Below are 24486 nucleotides of genomic sequence, written 5' to 3' on the forward strand. Positions count from 1 at the left end.
TTATCTCTGTCATTTCACAGACCATGTATTTACACTATAATCCCAAATGCTAATTTTTAAATCCTATCATGGTTAGAGGTATTATTTGTTTTCGTATAAATTATCTTAGTAGCAGCATTTTATAAAGTATTCATAAGAACCTTGAATAATCCTTACAAAAAAAAAAAAGATCTCTTCTTCCTTATAGTTAAGCATTTATAGCTTCCTTAACTGTGGAATGGACACAGTGATAATAGTTTCCCTCTATCATAGAAAATCTGAGGTAATTAGACGTACTCTAACATATTTCTCATCATCATTATTAGTATTATCATTATCTGAGAGAACACTAATAGGCCAATAAGAATATGTCTTCTTAGTAGATGTCAAGAAAGCACTCCTTAGAGATAATTGCTGTAGGACTTGTAAAAGATATTTCCTCTCCATTCTCCAGCAGGCAGATTCTTCTCCTCAAATATAATCTGGTTCTTTATTTTCTACAAAATCTGGTCATTGAGATGAGAATTTTGGATCTTGAGGCAGGACAGATTGTGTAGCCCAGTCTCCTTATTTCATCAGTGTGACATCTAAGGAATCAGGATGGCCTTCACGGTATTTTGTAAAAGCTATAGCTCAGGACACAAGCCAGCCTTTGTCCTCCTATGCATGCATATTCTATTGGTCTTCCTTCTTTTCTAAGCCATTTGAGCTTAAAGACCCATTTAGTACCCAGTAGATCATTCCTAGAAGACCAGGCACAAAATCCTGACTTTAAAACTTGATATTTGTGGAAGTAAATAAAGTACAACCAAATGAGAGAAGCAAAGGCTATTTATTCAGAGCTTGTCACAGCAAGGTTGTCAGCCACCATTACATGCGTTTTGGCAGAGAATCAAAAGCAGGCAGAGGAGTAGACTGGACACAAGGAAAGGCTTCAGCTGAGCCCTGATTGTAGGCTGTTGGCATGAAAAAGCTGTAGGCATGATGTTTAAAAGCTGAAGCATAGGAACAAAGTGAAGATATATGATTAGTTAGGATTTTGAGAAGTCTTTTCGCCAGGTTAGAAAGTGTAGAGAATATCATTGAACAATGTATGCAGGAAAGTGATAATCAAGTTTGCATTGTGCCAAAATCACTCTGATGTGGTGATGAAGCACGCAATGGGAGGCAGAAAGCCTCCAGAAAGCGGCCCAAGAGTGACCCAGGTATATAATTTGTATTTTATCCACCCCTTCTCCCTTTCTAAATCATCCAGTTAGAACCGTGAATATATTTACTAAGGTGATAGAATTTAAATAAATGATACAAGTATTACATAATTTAAACTTACTTCGTTATTAAACCAAGAAGACAATAGATACATCTTAAATGGAAAAAAATCTTCATATTTTCTGCCCTATCATACTTTTTCTATTTCCATTTTCCCCTTCCTTGTTCTTGTCTATTTTGCATCTGTTTTTTTTTTAATAAATATATCTCCTCCTGTGTATCTCCTCCTTGAAATCCAGAGGAGCATCACTTTTCCATAAGCCAAAGGAACAAGATCATCATTACTTGATGCCCTTAAATAAATGCATTAGTCAAAATGACAACCACATTGGCAATCAATAAAGACATAGAAAAAATGGCTGAAGCAAGTAGTGAGTTCAGAAAAGCAGTCTAGTTAAACAATTGCTCACCTAACTGAACAAGATTAATAGTGATTGATTTCAAGTACACCTTACAGAGCATATTTGTCTAACTATTCATCCATTCCTATCTCCTTCCCACCTTTCCCCTTTCTCCCAGTGTCACATTTACTGATGACTTACAGATTTAGTGAAAGAGCTAATTATGAAGTCTTACTTTCTCAATACAAATTGAAGGTTGGAAATATGTTAATATCAGTGATTTATCTGTATTGAAGAATTTTATACTTTATAAGAATGATATTAATACTTGTTTGTGCTGAAAATACTATAATTCTATAAATTGCCTATGTGTACATGGTTGAAATTTCTAGAAGAAAATGAAAATGACAATGACCCTTCCCTACCATCTCTTCATACCCCAATTCAATTCAGTTTTGTGCACATCTAAAAAGCCAACTTTTCTGATAATACCTTTCTTTACTTACTTAATTTTTTTTTATTCTTTATTTATTTTTGAGAGAGAGGTAGAGTATGAGCAGGGGAGGAACAGAGAGAGGGAGATAAAGAATCCAAAGTAGGCTCCAGGTTCTGAGCTGTCAGCACAAAGCCCAACACGGGACTCCAACTCACAAACCGTGAGTTCATGACCTGAGCCGAAGTCAGACGCTTAACCAGCTGAGCCCCCCAGGCGCCACTCTAATAATACCTTTCTGATCTTGGTCATCCTCCGCCTCTTTCTTTTTCTTTCTTTCTTTCTTTTTTTTTTTTATACTTACATTTATTTTCGGAATGAGTTATATATGAGAGGAGAGGGTCAGTGATGACAGCCAGGTTTTTAGTTTGGGCAACTGAACAAATTTGAGGTTGTTTTCTTGTAGCAAAATCTGATGAAAGCTGACTAATTTGAGTGTGACAGACACCATTCTCTCAGATAAATTGCACAGGAAAAGTAAAATATTTCTTTCACAGGTATTGAGTTCAGTCACTGCTGTTTTGAGTTTGAGGCACCTATAAAATGTCTAAGAAGTGTTATGAAATCAACTTGGCTGGAGCTAAAGATGTAAGAGTATCAGAAAATCTTTGGAAGTCTTGTTTGTGGAAATTGTATACAGAAAAAAGACAAAGAAGACGAAAGACTGAGCCTGATATTTAAGGTCCCCTAATCAGAAGAAAAGCAAATGGGAAAAACAAACAACGACAACAACTTCACAGGAAAAAAGAAAATAAAATAACCAAATGGGAATTGATAGATAGAAAGCAAACCAGGATAAAACGGGGCTAAGGGAAAAAAAAGGATATTTCAAGAAATGAGGGAGAAACAGCTTTTGTTTTAAGATAAAGAACCAAAAAAGTTACCTTCAGTTACAAATTACTGTCTTAGGGCAATTCTACCGACACTTATAGTATAGTCCTGACTATTGACCAGGATTTTACAATAAGCCTGAATGTTGTTAGTGGAATTATCCTGCTTGCCCATAAATCTGGTTGTTTTTTTTTATTCATTAAATACAACTGTTATTATAAAAATACTCTGTGCCTTTGACATACATGACTAGACTCTCTGGGTGTGTGTCAACATGCCATAGAGACAAAACTATTTGCCCTTGAGAAAGACAGGAGTGACAAATTGGAGTGTGCGTGTGTGTGTGTGTGTGTGTGTGTAGTATGTGTGTATGTGTGAATTTAATACCTATGAACATGTTTTACAACATTCACAGAATGGAACTTATTTACAGTTACATATATAGTTATGGAAAATGTAGGAAGAAGGTAAATTTTGAAATTTTGGGGAGTAAACAACCATGTGAGGAAGAAGAAAATATCTATGTATGAGGCTATCTAGGGATAGAAAGATGGAATCAACTATTTAAAAGCTATAATTTTATCCTTATTCATGAAGTTAACTCATATAGGACAAAACAGACCGGTTCCTATGGCACCCATAAACACAACATTGTGTGAAACTTTCATTTACATCAGGTTAAAACACAATTTTATATTCCATAAGAAATTAAGGGGCATCGCAGAATTATTTACCCCATGTTTGCCACACTACATTAATATTTCTGTTAATCTAATTTATAAATCAAAATACTAACCACTTGAAAAAATATATATTGTAGTTTATGTATGCAAAGTGGTTTCTATTTAAATGAGTCATCAGAAGAGAAAGAGTTTTGTTTACCTTGCAGTTTCCATAAATATACTTTTACTTTCCAAAACCCTGATGTAGAAAACGCCACTGTATTCAAGTTGATCTCGGCTGGCTTAGTGACATTAAGGGAACAAACCAATTTCTGCAGTGACAAGGACAAAAGAAATAAAGAGTAAAATATATATGTGGAAAAAAAAAACAAAGCAAAACAAAACAAAACCCCAAACTCGTTTTCATTGTCTTTGAGTCAATATGAAATTGCAAGAATGAACTTGCCGTGTGTTTGGAGAATATCTTTTAATGCTTCTTGTTGTACCAGATAAAATAGAAGAAATAAAAGAGAATAAGGAGAACTATGTAATAATGCTAGTAGCTTCTCCTGTGACCTTGGGCAAGTGGCTTAACCTTCTGGTGACTCAGCTTTTCCATCTGTAAAACTGAATGGTAATTACCTCATTTATTCTGCACTCAATAGGTTGCAATTTGTATAAGCCTTGTTCAGCATCAAGGACATTTCTTCAAGGCTTCCTTCTTTTCATTGCCTGATGTCTATTTTTCACAATTTTAATAACGATTAATGTGATCACTATAACAAAATGGGGAGGGGGACGCATAATTTATCTACTTTTGCTGAGCAATAGCTCATAGTTAAGCCATATCTTATACATTTTCCTGTGGGTAAAAAATGGCAAATGAAAGGCAGGAGCCAAAGACTAGAACAAACTACATTTAAGTAGATAATTACCTACCAGTTATTTCTTAGTGATTTCTGTATTTTAATTCAGCTCCTAAAATTTGATAAACAACCTCAAATCAGAATCAAAGCCATCCATGGAGGGGACACCATCTGTCGTTCATGCCCATTTTTACTGAACTCTTTTTCAGTGTTTATTCATGAGGTCAACTACTTACCTCACTCTTCTACTTTGGAAAAATGCAAACAGATGTTCTGTTTTTCTCTTGCATATCATCAGTTCTGACTAATGATGGTACAGTTCACGTTGGTGAATTTTCCCTGGCCCGCATTATATCTTCCAAATAACTTTGAGTCTCACCAGCTTCTTGACATCGCTTTTATCATTCAGTAAACACATTGATTACTTGACAAAGAAGACTTCAGCTAAATTGAACATTTTTAAGATCGATTTAGACACTGTCTCACTATTAGAAGAGCTAATACAATTTTAAGCACATTTATTTTTCTCACATCTGGGATGCTGGCCTCCAAACGCACTTTAAACCAGTGTATAAAAATCTTCAGTGATTCTTACAACCCAGAATCCACAGTTATATTACAATTAACATCCATAATCACTAACTCCAGAATTGCATATAAGTAATAGAGGAATGCAATGTTTAGATTTAATGCATAATTAAAAACTCTGATAATTGTGGTTGTAAGTTTGTACATCCAAGTATCATAAAGAAGTGCTTAACTAGAAAATAATTTAAAAGGAGAAGGTGAGGATTAACATACAGTAAAAGTGGTGTTTCAAGTCACAGAAGCTTAGTGTTGCCCAAATCAACTATAAACCAACCGTGAAACATTCTTATTGGACTAATAAAATACCATCGTGATACGCATTCCCAGTTTTTTTTAATTCACATGTGTGTATTTTTATTATAAAATACTTATTATAATAAAATTTCACAACAAACAATGTTATTGATTTCAGTGTGCCTCCTATTGCAGCAAACATACACTGTCAAAAGCTTTCTTGAACACATGGTATAAAGAACATCTGTCCATTGTTCTAGTTTTCCACAAGTCCAGTGTCATCAAATCTTTCACCATGTAATAGACGTCCCCTTTTCTCCAGGTTGCAATAACATTTTCCTTATTGTCTTTAAAACCCTCACCAACTCTTCTGGAAGCTTTTCCAGCTTTTGCTAATAGCCCCCTTAAGTCCCATAGCATCTGCCCTCTGTTCCATCCCCAAAGAAATGTCATATGTTGAGGATATCTGGGGAAAACCCCTCTTTTAAGTACTAGATTCTTCTTTGGTTTCCTATTTCTGCATAGCAAACTACCCAGCACTAACTATCCAGCACTAACTGCTTTAAACAGCAACTTTAAAAATTAGTTAGCATGCTTTCCTAGGTCAGGCATTTGGGTAGAGCTTGGCTAGTTAAGTCTTCTGCACCATGTGACGTCACATGAGAACATGCACTTGGCATTGGGGCTCAAATGGAAGATACACAATGTCTTCACTCACATGTCCAGTAGCTTCGGAAGGATGACTGGAAGGCTGGGCTGAGCTGGAACTGACAGAGGCGCCCGTAAGCTTTTGGTGGAAACAGGGTATAGCTCAGAGACCCAAAGGGAGGGTTATGAACTAACAACCTGTGGCTATTCCCTATGGACGTGGCAGCAGCGTGCCACGTGACTATGGACGTGGCAGCAGCTAATTCTCTCGTGGCAAGCAGGCATGAGGAAGTAATGCAATAAAATGGAATTATTTGGAATTGTAGTCAGTTGTAAAGGAAAAACAAGCAAATAAATCTTTGTCACATTTTGGAGGATTTCAAAGAAACGAGGGTGCTAAAGAAGAACAATACCTATCAACAAATAATTTCTCCAATAAGGCATTAGAGTACAACAAAGATGTATTTTTAAAGCAGTTGGTTCTGCCTTAGTGTCAAGAGAAGTTAGATCTGAGTCAATCATGTACCAATTGGGGTTCCAGTAGAAAAAGATGTTATGGCTTCATTAGGATGAATCAACGGATGTTTAATAAAAGGACTGTTTACAAAGGTGTGTGTGAGGGGTGGAGAAATTGCGAGGGGTAATACAGTAATCTAGGAACAGGAAGAATAAAGATACAATTACTTTTAATCCCAGAAGTGACAAGGAGAGGAATGGCTACAAGAACTTGAGAACTGTAGATGGAGACGCCCTCAGTGGAGCTATGCGCTGTGTTCAAGGGATACAGTCAGCCCAAGATGTAAACATGGAGAGAGTCACGGAAATATAAAATATAACCATATCCCTCTCTGATTTTCTACTCGGGTTCTTTATTGGCCAAATCCAACTGAAAGCCAGAGACTATGGCCTAATCAATCTGATCATTAAAATATCAGACAAATCCCAGCTGAGGGACATTCTACCTGAATAATACTGCCCCCCCCCCCGCCGAATGTCAAGGTTATCAAAGGAAAAAAAAAGAAAAAGAAAATGTAGGAGACTATCACAGCCAAGAAGAACCTAAAAAGACATGACAACTAAATGTGATAGGGTATTCTTGGTGGGATCATGAAACAGAAAAAGGACATTAGGTAAAAAATGGGCAAATGTGCCTCAAATACGGGTTTGAGTTAAAAAAATGTATCAATATTAGTTTACTAATTGTAAAATATGTACCATATCAAAGATATTAAACACTATGGGAAAGTTTCTTTTCCTACATTTTGCAATTTTCTGTAAATTAAGAACTGTTCTAAAGTTAAAGTTTATTAAAAAAAACAAACTTTAAACATCTTTTTAGTGTTTTTCACCTTATTGTCACCCAGCTTTGACTGAAATATATCTCCCATTTCATTTATAAAGAAGAAACCACCTTAAAGGACAGAACATGCCTCTGAATCTCAAAAACTCTAAGGAATATCAGTTGCTTCAGGTATTTGTGGTTCTTTTCCCATCACCTAGTAGACGGCCTGTTATATTGATGGAACTCAAATTTAAAAGTAACTTTTTAAGTTCATAAATGTTAAAGATGTATCCACAGTTTGAAATAAGTCATTTTGCAGAGATTTATAACATTTATGATATTCAAGAATGAAAAGATTTTAGCATTAAATAATTTTCTTATTGATTTAATAGTAATTATGAAATGTTGAACTACATACATGACTTCACCTAAAAGTTGAAATGTATATAAATAAGGTATAACTTGTAAAAACAAAAGAAAAAGAAAAAGAAAGAAAACAACAACAACAACAAACAACGAAGAAGTCACCAGTGTGTATCAGCATACGCAAATATTAATATTTGGCTGTGTTGTATAATTAATTTTCATTGGCAGCATGCCTCCTTGTGTGTTTAGATTTGCTAATGCAACAACTAAATGCACTTTGCCAGTTCTTGTGAAAGTTGACAGACATCAGCTAAATTAAACTGTGCTACAGACAAAGCTTAAATAAATACTGTACTGTGTTAAAAATAATGACTGTAATGGTTATTCCAATAACCCTGTGTAAAGTCGCTTCTCATCATCTTTTGGAATCTTAAAGTAACCGTATGAGCTATGGAAAGAATCCATTTCAGAGGGACACGGAAAAAAGGCAATGTATTTGAACATATTAACTCGCAAAACAATCTGTTAACCTATGTATGGGATTGTGCAACTGGTTGTTAGAGCTCTCTTGCTGGTATTCTGACATGAGAATTGTTTAACAAGCATCCTGGGAATTAGAGGCTCTTCCTCAGTAGTCGCATATGGCCTTCTCTGCTGCATACATAGCAGCGCTTCTGCACCTCCCAGACTGACCTAGCATTAACTAAATTGGATGTCAAGAGTGTCAACATGCTTTAACTGCCAGTGACATTGTTCCGTGGGCTTCTCAGATGAAAGACAAAAGAGGAACAGAACACAGGATTTAAAAAAGCAGGGTGGAATGCAGAGGATTTCTTTTATTTTTGGATTTATTATCTTCTGATACTTTAGTGCTTTACTGAAACAACTGCCATAAACTTTCCATCAAACATGGAATTAGAGGCATGCTTGCATCCATAGATGCACCTAGAGTCACGGAGCAGTGCCATTAAAACCGTGTGCTGAAACCTGCAGGCCTCAGTTCCTCTTAGATCTTATTTCATAGCATGAACCTACCTCTTACTGGCACCTAACGAAATTTTGAAAGGTATTATCGTAGAAGTGATTTTTTCTTTATTTGCATTTTCCTAAATATTGGTAACATTTAAAAACATGGCCACAGATATAACTACTCAGGTTTCTAATAGAATGAAATTTAGTGCAACCGTGTTATCACCATAAAATAAATAAAACATTTACAAACTCAACTCACTTCCTGTGATAGAAATGCTACTTCTTTATAAAAACTGGTCAATGGTCTCATCTAGATTTGATTTCACTCTGTTTCTGAACTATGAATTCATAATACCAAATGAAGAAATTCTTGTTTTAATCCACTCTTTAATACCCAGCTGAAAGTATATCCACTTCAGTCAGCTTCTCTGAATTTCTCCAGATTTTAATGGTGTTATATTTATAGTTCTGTTAATGTTTCCGGCCTAGGCCATGGAATTTGTATTGCTTATTTATTATATTGATTGTTTCCCTTCAAGGGAGCACATTATCTAATATGGAAGGAGAAACAATATATATAATAAAGTGAAAAAAATAAATCGACAAATAATTGTAGCAATCGCTGTTGGACATTTATCAGTAACCATCACCCCCCATCTTTTGTAGTCACTAAAGTCCAAATTTTTATCCCACACAGTTGTCCAGAATAAAAGATCACATTTCCCAGCATCTTTTACAGGCCAGTGAGATTATGTGTTAATGTCTCAACAGTGAAATACCAGAACGATTTATGTGAAGGGCTTTCAGGAAATCTTTATATTAGGACATTATTCTTCTACTCTGCTGCCTAGAAGGTCTGTGGTGATTGCTGTTGCTCTAGCTACTGTTCTGAAGCAACAGGCGTAATTGAGGATTTTAGAGCAGGAGAGCAGTACCTGAAGATGTATCAGCAAGTTTCTATAATGTCCAAGACACCCAACTTCAGATTTACTTTTTGTGGGGTGCCTGGGTGGCTCAGTTGGTTAAGCATCTGACTTTGGCTCAGGTCATGATCTCATGGTTTGTGAGTTCGAGCCCCACATCAGGCTCTGTGTTGATTGGTCAGAGCCTGGAGCCTGCTTCAGATTCTGTGTCTCCCTCTCTCTCTCTGTCCCTCCCCCACTCGCGCTCTGTCTCTCTCTCTGTCAGAAGTGAATAACATTAAAAAAATTAACGAAAAAACAAATTTATTTTTTGAGATAAGCTCATATTTTCTTTTAGCCACACTAATATGGTATGTTTTCTTCTAGGATCAAACTTGATCCTAACTAACAGGGAAGAAGAGAGAGGGATGATAACACCTTAGCGCAATTATAAATGCAGATTTTAACACTCTACTTTCAGTAATTGAAAATAAATTTTGAGAAAAAACCAATAAGGAATTAGAAGGTCTGAACAACACAATCACACTTGACCTAACTGCTTTTTTCTAGAACATGACATTTAAGAATGGCAGGAAGCACGTTCATTTTAAGTATAAATAGTAGATTCCCAATATTAATTGCATACTGAATCATAAAACATGTCTCATTACTTTGAGAGACACATTCAAATATTCAAATATTTCTAAGTGAATAAAAAAATAAATCACAACATATTTAAGGTAGTGGGAAGGAGATAAGCAAGGCTTAGAGTGAAATTAGTAGACTTAAATGCTTATTTTTTAAAATAATAACAGTCTACATTAATGATATAAAGTAAATTTTATCACACATAAGCAGAAAGAAGAAAATAGCAATTATATATGTAGAAATCAATGAAGAAAATATAAGATAAGAAATCAAAGATTTGAGAACAGAAACAAATCCGTGAATTTTTTAGTTGATTGAAAAATTTACTAGAATCAATAAAATTCTAGCAAAAGAGATCAAGAAAAAAGAGAAATACATATCACAAATATCATATGTGAAAGAGGGGACACAACTAGAAATCATATAGATATTAAAACATAGTGAGAAAATAATATGAATAAGATTAGATCAATAAATTGAAAATTGAGATGAAATGAACAGATTTACTTAAAGATATATATTACTGAATCTGACTCAAATAGAGAAAATCAGCCTATCCCTCTTTACACTAAAGAAATTGAATTCATAGTTATAAAACAGATACACACACACACACACACATCACATATGCACGCACGCACGCACATCTGGTCTCCATGACATGATTGCATAATCCTATCAAATTCTTAAGGAAGAAATTATATCACTCATATGTAAAATCCTTTCTAAAAGTAGACTATAAAGGGGGAAATTCTTTCCAGCTCACTTTATTAGGCCAACATTACCCTGAAAGGAAAACTAATCAAAATCATTGTGATAAAATAAAAATATAGACAAGCACCATTTATGACGACAGATATTTTGTCCTTAACAAAATATTAGCAAATTGAGTCCAGCAATTTGGGAATGCACCATGACCAATTGGTGTTCTTTCCAGGAATATAACATTGGTTTAACAATCAAAAAAATAATTCAAGTTGCCATATAAATGAAATAAAGGAGGGAAAATAAACAACTTATTAGATTCACAGAAAACATTTAACAAAATTAAGCTATTAAGATAAAATATCTCAATAAATTAAGAAGAGCAAGGATTTTCTCAATTTATAAAGATTATCTATAGATAACCTGCAGCTAACATCAACTTACTGGTAAAAATTTGAATTCTCTCCCTATAAGATTGAGAATAAAACAAGAATATCTGCTCTGATCATTTCCATTTAACATTAAACTAGAAGTCTTAGTGAAATATGGCAAAAAGAAAAGAAGGAGCTTTTATATAAATTGAAAAGGTAAAACTGTCTCTTTGCAGATGATAATAGTGTGTATAGAGAAAATCTGAAGAGATATATACAAAGTCACTAAAACTCATGAATAAACTTACTGAGTCCGTATACAGAAATAAATTATATGTCTGTATATTTCCTTTAAGTAAATAACAAAATACAGCAGATCATTTATAGTAACATCAGAAAAGATTAAATATCTAAGGATATATTCGATAAAATATGTGCAAGACTGGTACAGTGAAAGTATAAAATATTGCTGACAGAGATTAAACAGTATCTATGTGTACGTATGTGGTTAGGAAGACACAATATTGATACAATGTTCATTGTGTCAAAAATGATATATTGGTTCAATATAATTTCGTAACAGAACGTTTTGGGTGCAAGTTGATTGTAAAATTTATATGGAAAGGCAGAGACCTAAAATAGCCAAAATATTTTTTATCATTTGATTGATCGAATGATTGATTTTTCATCATGAGAAGTGTACTCGTGAATCCCCATCCCCTATTTCACCAATCTTCCCACCTAACTAACCTCAGGTAATCATCAGTTTGTTTCGTGTGTGTGTGTGTGTTTGTGTGTGTGCTTTCTCTCTCTTTTTTCTTTCTTGTTTGTTTTGTTTCTTAAATTCCACATATGAGTGAGATCATATGGTATTTGTCTTTCTCTGACTAACTTATTCTGCTTAGCATCATATTCTCTAGCTCTATCCATGTTGCAAATGGCAAGATTTCATTCCTTTTCATGGCCAAATAACATTCCATTGTGTGTGTGTGTGTGTGTGTGTGTGTGTGTGTATCACATCTTCTTTATCCACTCATCAATTGATGATGGACACTTGGGCTGTTTCTATAGCTTGACTATTGTAAAAAAATGCTGCAACAAACATAGGGGTGCATGTATCCCTTTGAGTTAGTGTTTTTTGTATTTTTGGTGTAAATACCCAATAGAGTGATTCCTGGGTCATAGGGTAGTTCTATTTTTAAATTTTAAGGAACCTCCGTACTGTTTTCCACACTGCCTGCTCCAGGTTGCACTCCTACCAACAGTGCACGAAGACTTCTTTCTCTCCACATTCTCAACACTTGGTGTTTCTTACGCTGTTGATTTTAGCCAATTTGACGCATGTGAGGTAGTAACTCCTTGTAGTTTTGATTTGCATTTCCCTGATGAGTGATGTTGAACAACTTTTCATATGTCTGTAGCCATCTGTATGTCTTCTTTGGAGAAATGTCTGTTCATGTTTTCTGCCCATTAAATTTTTTTTTAATGTTTGTTTATTTGTGTGTGTGTGAGAGAGAGATAGAGAGAGAGAGAGAGAGACAGAGAGGGGTAGAGAGGGAGAGAGAGAGCATGAGTGGGGGAAGATATCTTCTGCCCATTTTTAATGGGATTATTTGTTTTGGGGGTATTGAGTTATATCAGTTCTTTATATATTTTGGACACTAACCCTTTATTGGATATGTCATTTGCAAATATCCTTTCACATTCATTAGGTTGCATTAGTTTTGTTGATTGTTTCCTTCACTGTACAGAAACTTTTTAATTTTGATGTACTCCCAATAGTTTATTTTTACCTTTATATCCCTTGCCTCAGGAAACATATCTAGAAAAACGTTGCTATGGTTACCGTCAGAGAGATTACTTCCTTTGCTCTCTTCAAGTATTTTTGTGGTTTCAGATCTCACATTTAGGTCTTTAATCCATTTTTAGTTTATTTTTCTGTATGGTGAAAGAAAGTGGTCCAGTTTCATTCTTTTGAATGTGACTATCCAGTTTTCCCAACACCATTTGTTGAAGAGATTCTTTTCCCATTGTATAATCTTTCTTCCTTTGTCAGAGTAATTAATCATATAATGTGGGTTTATTTCTGGGTTTTCTGCTCTTCTATTGATCTATGTGTATATTTTTATTCCAGTACCATACTGTTTTACTTACTACTGCTTTGTAGTATAACTTGAAATCTGAAATTGTGATAACACCATTTTGTTTTTCTTTTTCAACCAAAACAACTTTCTAAATGCTTATTTATTTTGAGAAAGAGAGCATGCACTAGTGGGGGAGGGGTAGAGAGAGAGGGAGAGAGAGAATCCCAAGTAGTCTCTGTGCTGTCAGCACAGAGCCTGATGCAGGGCTTGATCCCACCAACCATGAGATCATAACCTGAGCCAAAACCCAAGAGTCAGACACCCAACCAACTGAGCCACCCAGGTGCCCCCAGCCAAAATAATTTTTGAGGTGAACAACAAAGTTGGAGAACTTACAGTGCTTTATTTTAAGATATACTATAAAGCTACAGGAATTGAGACAATGTAATATTGGTATGACCTATAAATCAAAGGAACAAAATAGAGGCTAGAAACAGAGATATATGTGTGTATATATATATATATATATATATATAAATCTATTGGTTTGTGAGCATAATTGGTTCTGGAAACATGCTTGTAATCCAAAGCACTTGTATATCAAAGCAAATTTATCCATAAGAAATAATGAAAACTCAGATGATTTGTTCCACAACCCAAAAATATTCATATGAAAATGATTAAAATACTGTAATGTAACATAAAATAATAAATAAAAATACAAAATATAAATAAAAATAAACTAACCTGCATTTAACTTTGAAAACCTTCGTGGCTAATGTGAGGGAGACAAGAGATAGGAGGGTTATTGTGTAGGACGACTTTCACTATCACTAATGGAATCACTGCTGTCTATTGTCTCAATGGAATATCTTTCTTTTCTTGCAACTTTAACAAGGAACCTATCCAATGACACTTGCTTTTGCCTCCTTTTGAGGATTTTGCAGAAATGTGACATTGTATTGTTAAACAGATTCATTGCTCCCACTGCTTTAGACTAATTCAGGTGGTGTTTTTCTACAAAATTTTGCACTGTTTCCCACATTTTACACATCTCCTTAATCTAATTTGAAGTGAGGGATCCTCACCTTTTTCTCTTCCTCCTCTGCAGATGAGATGCAAAGACGTCTTATAAAATCTTGCAAATTTGGCCACTCACATACCTCGTTCATACTTCTTCATGATTTCCTTCTTAACTTCCACCATAATCATCTTCTTACCACCTTTCTTTGCAACTTTCTTCTGCATGGGGGCCATTGTATATGCTTGCATGGATGTTGACTACAGTACAGCATTAATAAACCCTTGTCATATACTGTAATGTAACTGGCAATAAGGCAGCAGAGCCAAGGGTCTGAATCTGCAGGCAGCCTGACCTAGAATGAAGCAAAGCATTCCTAAGTCACTCTTGTGTGGAAAAGCAAAGGACTGTCCATAGGTGCTTTGAAGTGACAAAAACTATACTAGTGCCAGTTGTGGGCACCTTCCAACTTTCTGAAAAATCATTGATTTATGCAAAGCACTGTGGCCTGAGACCAAGCATCCAAGCATGGGAGATGAACACCCACAATCACTCAGTGAGAGAGAGAGAGAGAAGAACCGTTGGTTCAGTTGTGATCATGTGACATTGTAAGACTCGTATTGCAAGACATCGCTCGTTTATCTTGCAGAACAAGTTACTTGCAATCCAAGGTTTTACTGTGTAATTTTTTTGTTTGTTTTTACAGGAAAGATAATCCACTAGGGAAAATGAGAGTTGTTGTTTTTTTTTTAATTTGGTGCTGGATGGTGCTGGGTAATTTGATATGAATATAGAAAAAATATAAACCTCTACCTTTTATCTTAAATTTACAAAATTTTTCTTTGGAACATAACATAAACCTAAACTTAAAACCTCAATCCTTAAAGTTTCTTTCCAAAAAATGTATAAGAAAAAAAGTTTGTGACCTTGGGATTGGCTATGATTTCTTAGGTAGGACTAAGAAGTACAAATTGTAAAATAAGAAAATTGGTTAAATGGATGATATAAAAATTAAGAAAATTAAGAGGTAATTCAAAGACTAGGAGAAATTCATATACATATGAATATAATTATATATATATATATATATATATAACATATCTATATGAATGGTTAATATGCACATAAAAATTGGTCATTGGGGAAATATTAGTTGATACCACAATGAGATACCACTACAGACTTACATAGCTAAAATAAAATAAATTCATAAAACCATGTGGTACAATGAATTTTGAAGTATAGGTATGCTTTGCTTGTAAAATGCTAATTTGACCACCACTTTAAAAAGTTTGGCATTTTAGTATAACATGCAGATATCATATGGTCGACCAATTCAATTCTTAATTATTTATCTAAAAGAAATGAAAACATATGTTCATGAATGTTTATTGCAGCTTATTTCTCATAATAGCTTTGCATTCAAATGAATCTAATGTCCATCAACAGTGAATTAACAAATAAATTGCACCCCATAAATACAATGATATATTACTCGTCAAAAGTCAGCACAAGCTACTGATACACCCAAAATGTGTACATTATCTCCAAATGTTATTGAGGGAAAAGGAAGTCAGAGAGAAAACAAAGTGTGACTCCATTTATGTTAAATTATAGGAGAACCCCAAAATCACCTAAACAAAAATCAGACCCCAGATTGCCTTAAGTTAGGGGATATTGAGGAACTTACTACAAAGAGTCAAGAGCGTTATTTGGAGATGTAAGAAATATTCTGTCTTAATTATGGTTTAAGTTATATAGGTGTATACTTTGCCCAAAGGCACCGCACTGTATTTTATATATGGATATATTTTACTCTATATAAATTATGCTCCCCAAACTGATGAAAGGTCAGTGATACCTTGATTTAATCATGTATTCTCTGCCTATTTGCATATTGTGCTTGTGGGACAACACCCTACTACTGGCTTCAACATTATTCACAAATCTTTGCCATATTTTAAGAGCACATTCTTTATATTTATATGACCTTTTTCAGTTTTTTTTTTTTTTTTGCAGTTCAACACCCATTCTTTAATGCAGTTGTTTTTTCTTCATGTGGCTGTTTGAATAAATTATCAAATACAATTGACCCTTGAACGACGTTGGTTTGAACTGTGAAGTTCCACTTATAGACATATTTTTTTTTTCCCTGGAGAAAGATTTATTGTTTCCATTTGCTCCATGGCTTGGGAGAGGGGGCCAGGGTGGTTATAAAGCTACCTAGTGCCTTTCAGGAGAGGCTCAGATAGAAGCCCTGATACCAGGAGGGTGACCAAGGAGCCGTTTAAGAGCAGCTGGGCTTAGGAAGCTCCTAGTAATGCTTGGAGGTGAGCCTTTCTAAGATATACTCTCCTCGCCCAGCCTGGAGGCCAGCCAGCTGGTGGAGTTGAGTCAGGTGGTCACCACATTCTTAATAAGTTTCACCTCTTCATCTAGGAAGTGGTTCTCCAGGAAGTCACAGACATGAGGGTCTGCTCAGGCCGAACCCAGGGTATGCAGACCCCAAGGGCCTGGTTCAGATTTTTCTCTAGAACTGTGGCAGTTTCAGTTTCGTTCTGGGTTTTACCCTCACCCATCCTGGGACAGTTTCCGAATGTTCTGGGTGAGGGAGTGGTTGCTGTGCTGGTTTTGCGTTTTCAGAAGATGCTTGGCACCGTTGTGCTTCTCCTCTGCTGACTCATGAAAGAAGTGGCCTATGCGCTCCATCATCGAAATAGAAGCCCAGAGAAAGGTAGGTGTAAATGGCCCATAGATGCATGTTAAGCAGGTGCTTGATTGTGCCCCCAACTTGGGGGAATAAGTCTGACAGAATCTGTGAGCTTATGGTTGATTGCAAATAAGGAGTAAACTAAAAAAAAAAAATTGTGTCTGGTGTGTGGTCTGGAGGCAGAGGGCAACTGAGAAAAATGGTTTGTAGGCTTGGAACGGAAAAGAGGTTGGAAGATGGTTGAAGGCTGGAAGAAGGGGCATCGCGGGGCCACACTGTTGAAGGAAGGGTAGGTCTGCAGGACCCTGGACTCACGGATAGGCCGACTTTTTACAGTACATTACTGCAGATGTATTTTTCTCCTAGGATTTTCTTTTCTCTAGCTTGCTTACTTTATCATAAGAACACAATGTATGATACGTATACAAAATATGTTAATCAACCATTTATGTTATTTGTAAGGCTTTAGGTCAATAGTAGGTTATCAGTAGTTAAGTTTTATGGGAGTCAAAAGTTATAAGTAGCTTTTTGACTGCACAGAGGTCACTGCCCCTGACCCCTGAGCATTGTTGAAGAGTCAACTGTAATTGAATGCTTCACTGTGTGTTTGGCTTTCGGCTTTGTCCAGCAAAGCCAAGCTGAGGACAGCAGAAAGAATATCTCAAGACTCCATGCAAGTCAAGAGAGGTGAGAGTGAGGCTCAGGGAAGTCTCCCCAAGCTGCTCTCAAGCTCCCAGTTTTATTAAGCATACATTTAGGGAAACATCGCACAATATGTCAGTGAGCAAAGTCCCAGTAAGAAGATATAGAGAAACAATGCCTTCCCAGGGCGCCTGGGTGGCTCAGTCGGTTAGGCATCCTACTTCAGCTCGGGTCATGGTCTCACGGTCCGTGAGTTCGAGCCCTGCGTTGGGCTCTGTGCTGACAGCTTAGAGCCTGGAGCCTGCTTCAGATTCTCTGTCTCCCTCTCTCTTCTGCCCCTCCCCTGCTCATGCACTGTCTCTCTGTCTCAAAAATAAATAAAAACATTTAAAAAAAGAGAAACGATGCCTTCCCAAGACTACAAAAGAGCAGATTCAGAAAGCAGGGTGGGGAACAAGATAAGATATTCCATAGATAGCATGGTGTAAGGAATTCTTGAGGACAGGCAAAACCAACCCCTAATACGCATTAATTAACTAGATACTGGCCCACTGTTCTCAACAAGCCCAGAAAGCAGTGTTCTGCTTTGCAATGTGTTCCCTATAATCTCCTAACCCAGGACAGAGCTACTTGATTTCCCACACTTCATGTTTGTAACTGTGACAAATAGCACTGAGGCTGGGAGAGAAGTGAAATAATAAAAGACAGCCCCCCAGACAGCTTTCTTTCTGTCTATAACCTACAACTAGATTTTAGTTACGCATTCCAGGTGGAATTGAGGTGAAGCCATCAGTAAGCAAGCCGAGTTTCACAATCTTGTACTCACCTATTACTGAAAGACAAAACACCTGGAAGAAATGGTCACAGCCTTGAGTATCATTTTTCTTGAATTAAGTGACTTCATGAGGAAAAGCTAAACCTTCTACCTACTTTCGACTCCCCACCCCTCTTGATTTCAAACTCCATTACTGATAAGACTGCTTAACCTATTGGACTGTTTTTATTTGGCTAAATTTTCTAGGTAATTGATTTCCTTGTGAACAGACTATAATTAGAAGCGTAAACTATTAGAGTAATATTAATCTGTGGTGTATTTTATATGCATAGGTTTGCAGTTTAGAAATTGCTTTGTTTCTTCTCTTTTCTTTTTTCCCTTAGTGTGAAGTAAAGTACCATGAATTAGTTTCCTTGTGAAAGGAGCAAAGGGACTTGGGGCATATATTTGTGTGTGTGTTTGCCTAAGTTCATTGTTTCTGGAGAAGAAAGCCCTCTAGTGACTTTGTTAGTTCTATAAGTTATGTCCTAAAAATGATTGAGTAGATAATACCTCAATTATCATTTTTTACAAGATTGTAAACAGAACGTCAGATAAACTTTGTGGACATTGTATTTACGCATACATATGCATTTTATGGATCTACACTTACGTTGAAAGAAAGTTGTGGCATATAGAAGAGGTCACATTGCAAGTGTAACAAATAGGAAAAGTCACAAAATGCAGAACTAATTTGAAGAAAATAAATGATTGATGGTGCAGTCACTGTGCAAATAGCTAAGGAGAAACTTGGGAAGCAAAAGGGCATCAGGACAATGGAACATATTAAATAAGAGTGGTGGGTGAATAAGTGTCAGTATCGTAGACACTCATAGAGGAGAAACAAATGATTAGAATGCACACTTTCAATGAGGACCATAAAGTATTTCCTGTGCGTAAATTTGTAATGTGCATCCACAATATCGTAGGAAGTGTTTACTTTCACATATTTTATTGTTACATGTTTACAAAATAATGAAATCCTTAAAGGTTAGATTTTTGGGTATTGAAAATAACTCGGTTGACAGTATATACCAGTTAGTTAACAGTATTGATATTGACAGTTCTACAAGGTAGTATACTAGCACATCAAATAACCCAAATCTCCAAAAGATAGGTTCATAAGTTAAATTTGAATTATAATCTTAGATAGAAACAGTTTTTTCTTTAGTTCGACCACAAGGTAACCAAACCAGTGGTAGTTTTCTGTTGGGCATAAATCTATTTAAAAACCAGCTTCCCATCATCAAATTTCATATAACTAGAAAATCCTCCAAAGAGAATGAATCCAAAGAGAAACACAAACATACCAAAATGTCTCTTTAGTGTCTTGGCATATAATTTGCATAATAATGGCATCTGAAGTAAGTCAGCACATGTTTAGTAATGATGAAGTAAATTATTCATCAAGTACCCATATGTGGAACAGCAAAAATCAATAGGGTATCAAACTAATAGGGTCTGTATAGATGCATTTGCTTTTCTCTATATGTATAAGCCATTTTCATCATGGTTTGTTAATGGGAGGTATAAATGCCTGCATTAAAAGCTTTAAGTTATCTGCCTGTGATTTATGTTTGCTGTTCTGCAGTCTAGTTTAATGTAATGCTTCTGATGCTAATTGCAGCTTCATAGAGCTATTTGGTGAACAGAAGTTCTCATTTTTGTCAACATGCAGACCAGTTCCTTTTTTGGACAGTCCAACTGGCTTATTCTGCTCGGTCTGTATCTCAGAGGTCAGGGAGAGCTCAAGGGGCTGTGCAGCTGGGGCAAACATTACTCTGCTCTCAGAGATTTGTGGTTCCTGAAAAGACCATAGTTTTAAATTTGCTGTCTTTTATATAGTTGGAGAAGGAAGCAAATACCATTTAACGTGCAAATACTACCTTCTAGGTGCATCATACAGGTACACTTCCTTATCCCTCACCACTCTGAGAATGGTAAAGTTCTCATTTTATTGATGATGAAACCCTTCGATTAAGGAACTATATGCCATATCCGTACAACGGTCGAAAACGGTATTCCTTCATACTTACCAGTGGTATGAAGATAAATGAGAAACTACTTGTAAAATTCTTGGAAGAGCGACATTTTAAAAGAATTGATTTAAGGGATGCCCGGGTGGCTCTGTCAGTTAAGCATCCAACTCTCGATTCAGCTCAGGTCGTGATCTCAGGTTGGTGAGATGGAGTCCGGCATTGATAGCCCCGCGCTGATAGCAGGGGGCCTACTTGGGATTCTCTCTCTCTGCCCCTCCCTCCTTCTCTCTCTTTCTCTCTTTCCCTCCCTCTCTCAAAATAAATAAACATAAATAAATAAAATAGTTAATTTTAAAAAAACATTTAAATAACTTATGTCTTTATATGGGAGACCATGTTCTTTGCCTTCTAATAGGTGTCACAGAAAATTATATAGACAGGCCCTTGGAAATACAGGATTCCTTGTATAATCAACGTTCTAAACATTCTGTGATGGAGCTAGCTCATCTGAACACTTTGAGTTAAAGAGTTTTTGAGTTTGTGGAATGCCTCACCACCAAACATTACTGTAGTAATCATCAGTGTTGGAAGATACCAGACACATAACACATGTGACCTATAGGGTGGGCAGCCACGGCTGTAACTTTTTCCTGGTAGAATCTTATGTCAGTGTTATGAAATCAAGGCAATAAATACCAGGGGGAAAAAAAAAAGAATATTCCTATCCTGAAACAGTGAAATGTTCAATTTTTTCTTTATCAATTAATTGACATCTAAAGTACAGATTTGTTAACATGTGTGATAGACCAATATTAAATTAATCCTGTCTCTAGAGATCATTGAATCATTTCCATCACTTCCTGTGCCGTTCTTATGTTCTCACTTTCTATTACAACAGTTGATGGCAAAGGAAAGCAGAATATTAAATCATTTGTTTTTCATTACAGTTAAGACTTTTAAAACTCCTACGTTCAAAAGTTCAAATTGTTTTCTCTGGATGCTTAAAAATGGAAATATGTTTAATAACTAATAGTTCATTAATCTCACTCAGTAATATTAAAATCACAAACTGACATTTTTTATTATAAATTATCCTCTGTTAAAAGCTGTTGCTTGATAATATATTTCCTTCTCCCTGTGAAACTAGCTATTTAACAGCCATTAGGTTTGTTTTTGTTTGTTTTCAGTGCGATTCCAAATGGCTAACTTCAGGCATTGTAACTCCTCCGCTGAGCTCAACCTCCTGAATTCAATCTCCATTAACTTCCCCAAAATGTTAGAGTTGACACTGATTAGTATATCAACTTGAGAGTTAAATGTTTCTTCTTCCTTTCATCAAAGGGACATTTCTGGATACGTGATATGTCCCTTATGAAACACTTATTACTTCTTCAAAGATCCATACTTATTTTGTAAGATTTAATTATCTTTAATTTATCATTTACTCCATGACTTTTGAAAATTCTTTTAAAAAATAATCTACAAAGGTCTGCAGGTAAGGAAGTATATCCATGCCACCGTTCATCTGTTCATTTCAGAAAAGTCTGTCTTTTCTAAAAACATATTTAATCTCACAACATATAGAACTTTTGGGGGGTTTAGGTGAATAGAATTGGCAATGTGTCATTAAAGTAACAGTAAATGGTGCATTAGTTGGCAAGGGATAACAACCTTGTTTTCTTGAGTTATTTTCTTTGTTTTATTTTGATCTCCTGAGAGATTTCATGTTATAAAGATGCAAAATATGTGTTCTAGGTTTCAGAGAGAAGTCACCCATGGCCTTATGATTTGTTAATAAATTAGAAAATACTTCTTTCCCATTGTTTTATTTTGGACAAAAAAAAATTCCCCAAAGGTATCTAACTTAGCCAGATTTCTTCAGGTGTGCTTTTAATGTAACTGTGTAATATTTACCTTCGTTTACATATAACAATGGATTCTTCAAACAAATATTGAATGGCATCTATGTCAGGCTCTGTTCTACACACTTGGGAGATAATTGTGAACACTTTCTCTCCCTTTGGAACTTATTCCATAGGAGAAGACACATTAGTAAACCGGAAAAATCAACACATAATAATTTACAGTGGCAAATAAAATTAAACAGGTGATATGATAGAAATTGCAGGTGGATTGTTCCTTAGAGTGATTGAGAAAGTTCCTTCAGAGGAAACATTGAAATTGAACAGTGAAAGAGGATGATACTAAGCATTATGAAGAGAAGTCTAAGAGGGAATAGCAAGTGCAACATTCTTGTTAGAACAAATTTGTCATGTTTAAGGGAAAAATATATCAGCATATCTGAGGATTATGAGGGAGGAAGACAGATTGAAAGCCTAGTGGGAAGCTATTGGGTGGCAATTGCAGGGGAGCAATAGTGTGATTTAAAAATTTTAAATCACTCTGACTGCTTAGTGGAAAAGAAATTTGGGGTAGCAAGGCAAAACCAAGGAGAATGCTGCAGTTGTGCAAGTGAGAAATGATTAAGGGTGTTGAAGAATGAATGCAAGATGGGAAGACATCTTCAAACAAACCTTCAGAGAAATAATACGAAGAAGGACTACAGAGATGGAAAAGAAATTTAGGGTTAAGAAAAGAACACCTAGGGGTGCCTGGCTGGTTCAGTCAGTAGAGACTGTTGATTTCAGGGTGGTGAGTTCAAGCCCCACTTTGGGCATGGAGCCTGGGAGGAAGGAAGGAAGGAGGATGGAAGGAAAGAGGAAAGGAAGGAAAAAAATCTTTCTTTGTTTCAAATAACGAGAAACACTAGAAGAGGTTATAGTTGTATGCCAAAGTGTATTTTCCAGTTGACAGAACTAAATTGATGTGGGAGAGAAAAATGAAAACTTTGAAAGCATGCTGTTGAAAGTTACTGAAGTATACAAATCCTTGTCGTGAGAGGTGTGGGATATTCCTTTCATTTAAATAAGAGAGGGAAGACTGAATGTGGGTGAATGAACACAGTTCATGGCAGTTGTTGTTAATGGCACATGGAATGGATGGCGTTGGAGACAGCCTGCTGATCCAATGCTGTGCATGGCAACTGAAGGGAAAGGTTGTCTCAACAAGTCACCTGCCATGCTGTGTCCCTCTGCCAAGGATATGCTAGCGGTTAGTAAAATGGGTTTGAAGTTTCCATAGATAATCATTTGAAGACAGGCTGTTGCATACATACCAGATGATTTTGTCTTCAAAGGCTATTTTATAAATTCATTGCTGGCAGTCTCTGAATGATCTGAGATGTTTCACTCCATCTTCTCAGCCAGTCAGTGTCCTGTAGTTAGTATTCACCCAACTAGCTAAGAGTCCTGGTATGATAATTCACTACTCCAAGCATGGCAAGTTAACAGAGCAACTTTAAGTATCTATTCTGAAATAAATAATAGAGAAATGTAACAGGAAGACCAAATGCATATGTCTTCATAAACATCTTCTACCAAATTCACAATGAGGGCCAAAACTAATTCAACTGAGACAGTATTAGCAGGAGGTACATATGAGTAGTTGGAGGGATCAGGCTTTCTTAATTATTCCAGCCCCTGCCTTATCCATGTTACCATTTCCTAAAAGCACATTAATTTTAAGTATCAGAAATTTCAGATTCTTCAGTTTGCCAAGGTTCATGATAATTCTGATCATGATCCTCAGCATGTCAATAGCTACTGGCAGAGAAGGCACTGAGCTGTGACAGAAAGCCACCTATGAGCTTTCAGACTGGACAGATTTTCTCTTTCATAATCTTACTTTAGACCCCATAAGTAAATGATTCCATTCTTTATGTTAACATTTCTAAACCTTATAATATCTTCCGTGGAAGGCACATGATCTAAATTAGGTACAGCCTCTAGAAGTAATCCTTATTTCCAAAAATGTTTTTGATTAGGAAGGCAAACCAAAAATGGTCTCTATCCCAGATAAAGAAAATGAAGCTGAGAAATTATAAGTGAAATGGTCAGTACAGTTGACCCTTGAGTAACACAAGGTTAGGAGCACCTAACCTGCCCTCGGATGCAATAAAAAATCCATGAATACCTTTTGACTCCTCAAAAATTTAACTACTAATACCCTACTATCGATCA

At 35.9% G+C, this 24486-nt stretch overlaps 1 long non-coding RNA gene across 2 annotated transcripts in view; it reads right to left on the reverse strand.

Moving 5' to 3' along the window:
* Positions 1-792: 792 nt before the first annotated feature.
* The window catches only part of LOC122231857, a 30612-nt gene continuing 6918 nt past the window's right edge, over positions 793-24486 (reverse strand). The window contains exons 2-6 of one of the 2 annotated variants that reach the window (XR_006209124.1): positions 23583-23777; positions 14330-14617; positions 4678-4885; positions 3796-3907; positions 793-974 (exon numbers count right to left, since the gene is read on the reverse strand). This is a non-coding gene — a long non-coding RNA (uncharacterized LOC122231857). The remainder of the gene's footprint in view (positions 975-3795; positions 3908-4677; positions 4886-14329; positions 14618-23582; positions 23778-24486) is intronic. The other variant, XR_006209125.1, reaches the window with a different exon arrangement.

This window comes from Panthera tigris, chromosome A1 (assembly GCF_018350195.1).
Source record: "Panthera tigris isolate Pti1 chromosome A1, P.tigris_Pti1_mat1.1, whole genome shotgun sequence".
Taxonomy (NCBI): domain Eukaryota; kingdom Metazoa; phylum Chordata; class Mammalia; order Carnivora; family Felidae; genus Panthera; species Panthera tigris.